This window comes from Arachis stenosperma, chromosome 10 (assembly GCF_014773155.1).
Source record: "Arachis stenosperma cultivar V10309 chromosome 10, arast.V10309.gnm1.PFL2, whole genome shotgun sequence".
Lineage (NCBI taxonomy): Eukaryota > Viridiplantae > Streptophyta > Magnoliopsida > Fabales > Fabaceae > Arachis > Arachis stenosperma.
This window is the reverse complement of record NC_080386.1, coordinates 86209196-86219028: the sequence shown is the minus strand read 5'-3', so window position 1 is coordinate 86219028 and position 9833 is coordinate 86209196. Positions and strand designations below refer to the sequence as shown.

The following is a 9833-nucleotide window of genomic DNA, read 5'->3' as shown; positions in this document are numbered from 1 at the left end:
TCTCTTTCAGGGACTAGTTGGATAAATTTTTAGTGGTAGGAGTCCGACTTGGTTATATCGGTCTCCTTTAAGTTATTTTTTGTAGTCCTGTTTCTTGGATCTTTGTCAGATCTCTTTCAGGGACTACTTGGATAACTTTTTAATTTTGGGCTGACTTTGTTATATCAGGCCCTTCTAAGTTAAAGTAATCCTCTTTAATAGGGTTGGCCAGACCTCTTTCCAGGGTTTACTTATAACTTGGGTTGACTTGGTCAGACTTCTGAACGTCGGCCAGTCTTTAAGTTATTATATTAGCTATCCGTAAGACCTCGTCAGGTTCTTTTTTTTTGGATTGCTTTCGATAACTTCTTACATTATTCTGTGTTCATCTTTGCCGATTTGTAGAAAATGGTTGGCATCTTTAGATCGTCCTTTGGGTGAATCGCGTTTTCACCTTTATCGGACAATTGTTTTTATCGTGGTCGCGCAGTGAATTTCTTTTTCACTTTCTGCCGACCTGTTGCTTTATAATCGGACGATGAATACTTCAGATTAATGCGTCTTGGAATCTTTGTAGAATATCTAAATAAACTTTAGAAAAATGCAAATATATACATGTGGGAATTTCCTTGTTCCTAGGTCTCGACATGGTGCCTCATTAAAAAACCTTTTCAGGAAAAAGAGCGCATCCATTTAGTGAGATCCTTTACCTTTTCTAACTGTAGTACCTTCTTAGGTTGCAGGCGTGCCATGATCGAGGAAGCTCTCGTCCATCAAGCTCGGATAGTCTGTAGTAGCCCTTCCCCAGTACTTCAATGACTCGGTAAGGTCCTTTCCAGTTAGCTGCCAGCTTTCCTTCTCCGGGTCGAGTTGTTCCAATGTCATTTCTGATTAGGATGAGATCATTTTCTGCAAAACTTCTTGGCACTACCTTTTGATTATATCTGGAACCCATTCGTTGTTTTAGAGCTTCTTCCCTGATCCGAGCTCTTTCTTGGACTTCGGGTAACAAGTCGAGCTCTTCTCTCTGAAGTTGGGAGTTTGTTTGTTCATTGTAGTGGATTACTCGGGGAGATCCTTCTTCAATTTCTATTGGAATCATTGCCTCCACTCCGTATGCTAGTCGGAATGGTGATTCATTTGTAGTAGAATGGGGTGTTGTTCGATATGCCCATAGGACTTGTGGAAGTTCCTCGGCCCAAGCTCCCTTTGCTTCTTGTAGCCTCCGTTTTAATCCGGCCAATATGACTTTGTTGGCCGCTTCGGCTTGACCATTGGCTTGGGGATGTTCGACGGAGGTGAACTGGTATTTTATGTTCAAGTCGGCTGGTGCGCGAAATTGTGATTCACTACACAACTTTGCACAACTAACCAGCAAGTGCACTGGGTCGTCCAAGTAATACCTTACGTGAGTAAGGGTCAATCCCACGGAGATTGTTGGTATGAAGCAAGCTATGGTCACCTTGTAGATCTCAGTCAGGCAGACTCAAATGGGTATAGTGATAAACGAATAAAGCATAAAGATAAAGATAGGGATACTTATGTATATCATTGGTGAGAGCTTCAGATAAGCGTATGAAGACGCCTTCCCTTCCGTCTCTCTGCTTTCCTACTGTCTTCATCCAATCCTTCTTACTCCTTTCCATGGCAAGCTTATGCAAGGGTTTCACCGTTGTCAGTGGCTACCTCCCATCCTCTCAGTGAAAATGTTCCTATGCTCTGTCACAGCATATGGCTAATCAGCTGTCGGTTCTCGGTCAGGCCGGAATAGAATCCAGCGATTCTTTTGCGTCTGTCACTAACGCCCCGCCTGCTAGGAGTTTGAAGCACGTCACAGTCATTCAATCATTGAATCCTACTCAGAATACCACAGACAAGGTTAGACCTTCCAGATTCTCTTGAATGCCGCCATCAGTTCTCGCCTATACCACGAAGATTCCGGTTAAAGAATCCAAGAGATATTCACTAGAGCCTCGTATGCTTGTAGAACAAGAGTGGTTGTCAGTCACTTTGTTCATAAGTGAGAATGATGATGAGTGTCACGGATCATCACATTCATCAAGTTGAAGAACAAGTGATATCTTGGACAAAGAACAAGCGGAATTGAATAGAAGAACAATAGTAATTGCATTAATACTCGAAGTACAGCAGAGCTCCACACCTTAATCTATGGTGTGTAGAAACTCCACCGTTGAAAATACATAAGAACAAGAGTGATCATTGGTTTCGGCCCCAGAGAGGAAACCAGAAGAACCAAGATGAAAATACAATAGTAAAAGGTCGTATATATAAAGAACTAGTAGCCTAGGGTGTACAGAGATGAGTAAATGACATAAAAATCCACTTCCGGGCCCACTTGGTGTGTGCTTGGGCTGAGCAATGAAGCATTTTCGTGTAGAGACTCTTCTTGGAGTTAAACGCCAGCTTTTAAGCCAGTTTGGGCGTTTAACTCCCATCTAGGTGCCAGTTCCGGCGTTTAACGCTGGAATTTCTTGAGGTGACTTTGAACGCCGATTTGGGCCATCAAATCTTAGGCAAAGTATGGACTATCATATATTGCTGGAAAGCCCAGGATGTATACTTTCCAACGCCGTTGAGAGCGCGCCAATTGGGCTTCTGTAGCTCCAGAAAATCCACTTAGAGTGCAGGGAGGTCAGAATCCAACAGCATCTGCAGTCGTTTTCAGTCTCTGAATCAGATTTTTGCTCAGATCCCTCAATTTCAGCCAGAAAATACCTGAAATCACAGAAAAATACACAAACTCATAGTAAAGTCCAGAAAAGTGAATTTTAACTAAAAACTAATAAAAATATACTAAGAACTCAACTAAAACTACCAAAAACATACTAAAAACAATGCCAAAAAGCGTACAAATTATCCGCTCATCACAACACCAAACTTAAATTGTTGCTTGTCCTCAAGCAACTGAAAATCAAATAAGATAAAAAGAAGAGAATATACTATAGACTCCAAATTATCAATGAAACTTAGCTCCAAATTAGATGAGCGGGACTAGTAGCTTTTTGCCTCCGAACAGTTTTGGCATCTCACTCTATCCTTTGAAATTCAGAATGATTGGCTTCTTTAGGAACTCAGAATCCAGATAGTGTCATTGATTCTCCTAGTTAAGTATGATGATTCTTGAACACAGCTACTTTATTGAGTCTTGGCTGTGGCCCAAAGCACTCTGTCTTCCAGTATTACCACCGGATACATACATGCCACAGACACATAATTGGGTGAACCTTTTCAGATTGTGACTCAGCTTTGCTAGAGTCCCCAATTAGAGGTGTCCAGGGTTCTTAAGCACACTCTTTTTACCTTGGATCACAACTTTATTTCTTTCTTTTTCTTTCTTTTTCTTTTTCTCCCCTTTTTTTTCTTTTTTTTTTTGTATTCACTGCTTTTTCTTGCTTCAAGAATCATTTTTATGATTTTTCAGATCCTCAGAAACATGTCTCCTTTTCCATCATTCTTTCAAGAGCCAACAATTTTAACATTCATGAACAACAAATTCAAAAGACATATGCACTGTTCAAGCATACATTCAGAAAACAAAAAGTGTTGTCACCACATCAAACTAATTAAGCTAGTTTTAAAGATGAATTTGAAATCCTGTACTTCTTGTTCTTTTGTGATAAAAACAGTTTTCTTTTAAGAAAGGTGATGGATTCATATTCATAGCTTTAAGGCATAGACACTAAGACACTAATGATCATAAGACACAAACATAGACAAACATAAGCATGAAAATTTCGAAAAACAAAAGAACAAGGAAATTAAAGAACGGGTCCACCTTAGTGATGGCGGCTTGTTCTTCCTCTTGAAGATCCTATGGAGTGCTTGAGCTCCTCAATGTCTCTTCCTTGTCTCTGTTGCTCCTCTCTCATGATGAGAGGGGTCTCTTGTTTGCTCCATCCTTTTCTTAGTGATGGGCTTGAGGTCATGCACTTCTCAGTTGAACCGGCTTCCCTCTTGAATTTCTCTTCCATTGGGCGTCCTCTTCACAGATATCTATGAGGACTTGGTCCAACCTTTTGATCAAAGTTGACCCTTCTTCATGGCCACAACTTCATAGAAGTGGTCTTGATGCACCCTTGAGATGAATCTCTCCATCTCCCATGACTCGGAGGTGGAAGCTTTTGCTTTCCCTTTCCTCTTTCTAGAGGTTTCTCCGGCCTTGGATGCCATAAATGGTTATGGAAAAACAAAAAGCAATGCTTTTACCACACCAAACTTAAAAGGTTTGCTCGTCCTCGAGCAAAAGAAGAAAGAAGAGAGTAGAAGAAGAAGAAATGGAGGAGATGGAGGTGGCTTATGGTTCGGCCAAAAGGGGGGAAGAAGTGGTTTAATTATGAATGGTGAGGTAGGTGAAGAGAGGGGTAGGGTTCAGTCATGTAAGGGTGGGTTTGGGAGGGAAAGTGGTTTGAAGTGATTGGTGAATGGGTGAAGAAGAAGAGAGAGGGTGGTGGGGAAGGTGGGGATCCTGTGGGGTCCACAGATCCTGAGGTGTCAAGGAAAAGTCATCCCTGCACCAAATGGCATTCAAAATCACGTTTTGAGCCTTTTCTGGCGTTAAACGCCGGGCTGGTGCCCATTTCTGGCGTTTAACGCCAGGTTCTTGCCCTTTTCTGGCGTTTAACGCCAGTCTGGTGCCCCTTTCTGGCGTTAAACGCCCAGAATGGTGCCAGACTGGGCGTTAAACGCCCAACTGCTAGCCTTACTGGCGTTTAAACGCCAGCAACATCTTCCTCCAGGGTGTGCTGTTTTTCTTCCTGTTTTTCATTCTATTTTTTGCTTTTTCAATTGATTTTGTGTCTTCTTATGATCATCAACCTACAAAAAACACAAAATAACAAAAGAAAATATATAAAATATAATCATTGGGTTGCCTCCCAGATACTCAGAGCAATGTTGGAACCTCCCAACACCAAACTTAGAGTTTGAATGTGGGGGTTCAACACCAAACTTAGAGTTTGGTTGTGGCCTCCCAACACCAAACTTAGAGTTTGACTGTGGGGGCTCAGTTTGACTCTGATTTGAGAGAAGCTCTTCATGCTTCCTCTCCATGGTGACAGAGGGATATCCTTGAGCTTTAAACACATAGGATTTGTCATTCACTTGAATGATTAGTTCACCTCCATCAACATCAATCACAGCCTTTGCTGTGGCTAGGAAGGGTCTGCCAAGGATGATGGATTCATCCATGCATTTCCCAGTCTCTAGGACTATGAAATCAGTAGGGATGTAATGGTCTTCAATCTTCACCAATACATCCTCTACAAGTCCATAAGCTTGTTTTCTTGAGTTGTCTGCCATCTCTAGTGAGATTCTTGCAGCTTGTACCTCAAAGATCCTTAGCTTCTCCATTACAGAGAGAGGCATGAGGTTTACACTTGACCCTAAGTCACACAGAGCCTTCTTGAAGGTCATGGTGCCTATGGTACAAGGTACTGAAAACTTCCCAGGATCTTGCTCTTCAGTGACATACTCATCCTCTTCAGAGGAGGAATACTCATCAGAGCTCATGAAAGGCAGAAGTAAGTCCAATGGAATCTCTATGGTCTCATTTTGAGCCTCAGATTCCCATGGTTCCTCAATAGGGAACTCATTGGAGGTTGGTGCACGCCCATTGAGGTCTTCCTCAGTGGCGTTCACTTCCTCTCCTTCCTCTCCAGATTCGGCCATGTTGATGACCTTGCATTCTCCTTTTGGATTTTCTTCTGTATTGCTTGGAAGAGTACTTGGAGGGAGTTCAGTAATTTTATTACTCAGCTGTCCCACTTGTGCCTCCAAATTTCTAATGGAGGATCTTGTTTCAGTCATGAAACTTTGAGTGGTTTTGATTAGATCAGAGACCATGGTTGCTAAGTCAGAGGGGTTCTGCTTAGAATTTTCTGTCTGTTGTTGAGAAGATGATGGAAAAGGCTTGCAATTGCTAAGCCTGTTTCTTCCACCATTGTTGTTATTGAAACCTTGTTGAGGTCTCTCTTGATTCTTCCATGAGAAATTTGGGTGATTTCTCCATGAAGAATTATAGGTATTTCCATAGGATTCTCCCAGGTAATTCACCTCTTCCATTGAAGGGTTCTCAGGATCATAGGCTTCTTCTTCAGATGAAGCATCCTTAGTACTGCTTGGTGCATTTTGCATTCCAGACAGACTTTGAGAAATCAAATTGACTTGTTGAGTCAATATCTTGTTCTGAGCCAAAATGGCATTCAGAGTATCAATCTCAAGAACGCCTTTCTTCTGACTTATCCCATTGTTCACAGGATTCCTTTCAGAAGTGTACATGAATTGGTTATTTGCAACCATTTCAATTAGTTCTTGAGCTTCTGTAGGCGTCTTCTTCAGGTGAAGAGATCCTCCAGCAGAGCTATCCAGAGACATCTTGGATAGTTCAGAGAGACCATCATAGAAAATACCTATGATGCTCCATTCAGAAAGCATGTCAGATGGACACTTTCTGATCAATTGTTTGTATCTTTCCCAAGCTTCATAGAGGGATTCTCCATCCTTCTGTCTGAAGGTTTGGACTTCCACTCTAAGCTTACTCAATTTTTGAGGTGGAAAAAACTTTGCCAAGAAGGCATTGACTAGCTTTTCCCATGAGTCCAGGCTTTCTTTAGGTTGTGAGTCCAACCATGTCCTAGCTCTGTCTCTTACAGCAAAAGGGAATAGCATCAGTCTGTAGACCTCAGGGTCAACCCCATTAGTCTTGACTGTGTCACAGATTTGCAAGAATTCAGCTAAAAACTGATGAGGATCTTCCAATGGAAGTCCATGGAACTTGCAATTCTGTTGCATTAGAGAAACTAATTGAGGCTTAAGCTCAAAGTTGTTTGCTCCAATGGCAGGGATAGAGATGCTTCTCCCATAGAAGTCGGGAGTAGGTGCAGTAAAGTCACCCAGCATCTTCCTTGCATTGTTGGTATTGTTGTTGTTTTCGGCTGCCATGGGTTCTTCTTCTTTGAAGATTCTTGTCAGGTCCTCTATAGAGAATTGTGCTTTAGCTTCTCTTAGCTTTCGCTTCAAGGTCCTTTCAGGTTCAGGGTCAGCTTCAACAAGAATGCCTTTGTCTTTGTTCCTGCTCATATGAAAGAGAAGAGAACAAGAAAATATGGAATCCTCTATGTCACAGTATAGAGATTCCTTGAGGTGTCAGAGGAAATGAAAAATGGGAGACAGAGGTAGAAAATTCGAACTTATCAAAGAAGATAGAGTTCGAATTTTGCATTAAGGAATAGTGTTAGTCCATAAATAGAAGGATGTGAGAAGAAGGGAAGTAATTTTCGAAAATTAAGTAAAAGATTTTGAAAACATTTTGAAAAACACTAATTGATTTTCGAAAACAAAAGTGGGAAAGAAGTAAAGTGATTTTTGAAAAAGATTTTGAAATTAGAAATTAAAAAGATTTGATTGAAAACTATTTTGAAAAAGATGTGGTTGAGAAGATATGATTGGTCTTTAAAAGATGTGATTAAAAAGATATGATTGAAAAGTTATGGTTTTAAAAAGATGTGATTGAGAAGATATGATTTGAAAACAATTTTAAAAAGATTTGATTTTAAAAATTAATGACTTGCCTAACAAGAAAAGATATGATTCAAACATTAAACCTTTCTCAACAGAAAAGGCAACATACTTAAAATGTTCAATCAAATCATTAATTGTTAGTAAGTATCTCTGAAAAAGGAAAGAAATTGATTTTGAAAACATTTGATTGAAAAGATATGATTTGAAAAAGATTTGATTTTGAAAAACTTTGAAAACTTGAAAAAAAATTGATTTTGAAAACAAAATCCTCCCCCTTGTGCCATCCTGGCGTTAAACGCCCAGAATGGTATCCATTCTGGCGTTTAACGCCCAAACTACTACCCTTTTGGGCGTTAAACGCCCAGCCAGGCACCCTGACTGGCGTTTAAACGCCAGTCTGTCTTCTTCACTGGGCATTTTTGAATGCCCAGCTTTTTCTGTGTGATTCCTCTGCAGTATGTTCTGAATCTTCAATTCTCTGTATTATTGACTTGAAAAGACACAAATTAAAAATATTTTTGGATTTTTAATAATGAGGAATAATCAAAATGCAACTAAAATCAAATAACAATGCATGCAAGACACCAAACTTAGCAGTTTGTATACTACTGACACTAACAAAATGAGAATGCATATGAGAGATAACAAAACACTCAAGTCAATAGAATTCAAAGATCAAAACAAGGAAATCATCAAGAACAACTTGAAGATTAATGAAGACACATGCATAAATTCGAAAAATGCAAGAAGAACAGAAACATGCAATTGACACCAAACTTAAAATGAGACACTAGACTTAAACAAGAAATATTTTTTTGTTTTTATGATTTTGTAATTTTTTTGGATTTTTCGAAAATTAAGTGGAAAAGGAAAATAAAGGTATCAAAATTCTTAATGAGAATTCCAGGAATCATGCAATGTTAGTCTAAAGCTTTAGTCTAAAGGAATTAGACATAGCTAGCTAAGCTTCAGCAGGACATTGCATTCAAGAGCTAAATTGATGATGATCAATCAGCTTTGGTGATGATAAGAACATCACCTTGAAACACTAGAATTCATTCTTAAGAACTCTCAAGAAAAATACCTAATCTAAGCAACAAGATGAACCGTCAGTTGTCCATACACAAGAACAATCCCCGGCAACGGCGCCAAGTTTTTGAGCCTTCCCTTCCGTCTCTCTGCTTTCCTACTGTCTTCATCCAATCCTTCTTACTCCTTTCTATGGCAAGCTTATGCAAGGGTTTCACCGTTGTCAGTGGCTACCTCCCATCCTCTCAGTGAAAATGTTCCTATGCTCTGTCACAGCATATGGCTAATCAGCTGTCGGTTCTCGGTCAGGCCGGAATAGAATCCAGCGATTCTTTTGCGTCTGTCACTAACGCCCCGCCTGCTAGGAGTTTGAAGCACGTCACAGTCATTCAATCATTGAATCCTACTCAGAATACCACAGACAAGGTTAGACCTTCCGGATTCTCTTGAATGCCGCCATCAGTTCTCGCCTATACCACGAAGATTCCGGTTAAAGAATCCAAGAGATATTCACTAGAGCCTCGTATGCTTGTAGAACAAGAGTGGTTGTCAGTCACTTTGTTCATAAGTGAGAATGATGATGAGTGTCACGGATCATCACATTCATCAAGTTGAAGAACAAGTGATATCTTGGACAAAGAACAAGCGGAATTGAATAGAAGAACAATAGTAATTGCATTAATACTCGAGGTACAGCAGAGCTCCACACCTTAATCTATGGTGTGTAGAAACTCCACCGTTGAAAATACATAAGAACAAGAGTGATCATTGGTTTCGGCCCCAGAGAGGAAACCAGAAGAACCAAGATGAAAATACAATAGTAAAATGTCCTATATATAGAGAACTAGTAGCCTAGGGTGTACAGAGATGAGTAAATGACATAAAAATCCACTTCCGGGCCCACTTGGTGTGTGCTTGGGCTGAGCAATGAAGCATTTTCGTGTAGAGACTCTTCTTGGAGTTAAACGCCAGCTTTTATGCCAGTTTGGGCGTTTAACTCCCATCTAGGTGCCAGTTCCGGCGTTTAACGCTGGAATTTCTTGAGGTGACTTTGAACGCCGGTTTGGGCCATCAAATCTTGTTCAAAATATGGACTATCATATATTGCTGGAAAGCCCAGGATGTCTACTTTCCAACGCCGTTGAGAGCGCGCCAATTGGGCTTCTGTAGCTCCAGAAAATCCACTTCGAGTGCAGGGAGGTCAGAATCCAACAGCATCTGCAGTCCTTTTCAGTCTCTGAATCAAATTTTTGCTCAGATCCCTCAATTTCAGCCAGAAAATACCT

At 40.5% G+C, this 9833-nt stretch overlaps 1 non-coding gene across 1 annotated transcript; it reads left to right on the top strand.

Moving 5' to 3' along the window:
• Window positions 1-6430: 6430 nt before the first annotated feature.
• LOC130959201 (small nucleolar RNA R71) lies at window positions 6431-6534 on the top strand. The gene has a single exon (XR_009078297.1). It is a non-coding gene; the product is annotated as a small nucleolar RNA R71 (small nucleolar RNA).
• The last annotated feature ends 3299 nt before the right edge of the window (window positions 6535-9833 follow it).